The sequence below is a fragment of the Alexandromys fortis genome, unplaced genomic scaffold (assembly GCF_014885135.2).
Source record: "Alexandromys fortis isolate MF-2015 unplaced genomic scaffold, M_Fortis_MF-2015_v1.1 scaffold_449, whole genome shotgun sequence".
NCBI lineage: Eukaryota > Metazoa > Chordata > Mammalia > Rodentia > Cricetidae > Alexandromys > Alexandromys fortis.
In genome coordinates, this window is record NW_026068329.1 from 236,777 (window position 1) to 238,700 (window position 1,924).

Here is a 1,924-nt window from a genome sequence, read left to right on the forward strand (position 1 = left end):
GTAAAGGGATTCTCAGTAGAACGGTGCAATGGTGGCTTAAGTTGTGTACAAAGTTTCCCCCGGAATTCTTGGGATGTAGATGTTTGTGGATTTGTATATCTAAGTCAGAATCTCTGTGATGAAAATTATTTTTTCCCACATAGATGGAAAGAGACTATTTTTTGTTGACTTCAAGCAAGGTGCCAGTGGGTCGTGCTCAGTGCAGTTTTGTCTTGTTTTAAGTGCTACAAGATTGGACAGGAATAGCAGCACCGGAAGTCACTCCCATCGTTCTTGTTGGATTTTCTTAGCTTCTTCAAAGAGAAGAACTGTTGTTGAGCATCTCATTCTCCCAGGAAAAGGGGCTTTTGGGAAAAAGACTGTAGCAAGGTCTGGCAGCTGGTGAGGGTAAAAGAGCTCTCTGAGAGGGTTCCTCTGTGTTCTGGGAATGACTTTACACTGAGACTCTTGACTCTAAGGTTAGCCGCCTGCACAACAGCTCCTACCAATGTTCTCACGTCTGTTGGCTTATGAGTTGGCCACTGTTTTTCATTTTGGTGGTGGTATTAATCTTACAATCCAACCAGTTTTATAACGTACAATTTATCTTCTATATAAGAGAAGTTTGGAGTTGGGGAGGAAAAGAGCAAAGTATGTAAAAGTGGGTATTTTTCTCTTGAAGATTTCCATGCTGTTTTTGATTCCCCTAAGATATTCATTTCTCATACACAGTTGGAATTAGCCAGAGAAGCAGGAGGAAGTAGTTTGCAGCAATCTAGTTGATGCAGGTACTGCTCAGAAAGATCTGGGTGAATCAGACAGAGCTCTTGGGCCCTGAGCTCAAGAGGAATTGAAATAGAGTCATTTTGCTGACTGGGCATCCTGGTTACTTAAGCATCCCCACCCCAACACCCTCCTGCTGCTGAGACTAGATGCATTTGTCTTGTGTTCTAATGAATTCAGCAAAAGCAGACAGCCCTTTGCGAGCAGTCCTTACCCTAGGCCCCAGGAACAAGGTCAGTCTAGAGTCAGTGTTGAGAAACAGAAAAATCTCCCACTTAAGTCAGTTCTGGGTAAAGCCCTCTGTAGGAGAACTTGTTTCAAAGGCTCATTGTGGTATCTCACACCTGTAATCCCAGTGCTTGGGAGGCAGGAGGATGGATCCCTAACTTCTGGGTTAGCAACAGCTATGTAATGAGATTCTGTCTAAAAACCAGAAGGAATTTATTCCTGCCTGACTCATGGTTGTTGTATAGATCCCCGCATCAAGAAGTACAAGGCAAGATTCAGGACATATTTTAAGGATTAAAATCCTAAAGGTGTCCAGAGATGAGGACAGGGCTGGATCACAATACTGGAATCTGCTTACACCATCCTCTGTCCTTAGGGACACGGGCGCACTCACAGCTCAGCTTGCACAGCTGGCTTTAAGGGCATGTGGAAGTTACCTTCCGTCTTATTAAATTATGCCTGGTGATAGCCACACTTAACCTCCAGCCTTTTCTCTCTCCTAGTCATTGCAGGGATAAGAAGTGGAGCCCCCAAAGTGCAGGTACATGTAGAGCACCCCGCTGACCAGCAGAGAGAGTCCAAGGGGTTTGTGCGAAAGGAACAGCCATTTGGCTCATTTCCTCATCTGCTCTACCTTGGTCCAATACCACAGCCTTTGGACAAATAATAAAACAAGCAACAGCCATTAAATGAATGAATGGGTCTGTTTTCCCCCCACAGGAAACTTTCCACAGCTTCAAGCTTTCACCTTCTCAATTCTTGTACCTCATGACCACACTATCCATTTAACTTTTTAAAGTTTTGTGTGTATGAGTGTTTTGCCTGAATGGATGTATATGCACTACGTGTGTCTGATGCCCTCGGAGGTCAGACACGGGCAATGGATATCGCAGAACTGTCATTATGGACAATTTTGATCCACCATGTGAGTGCT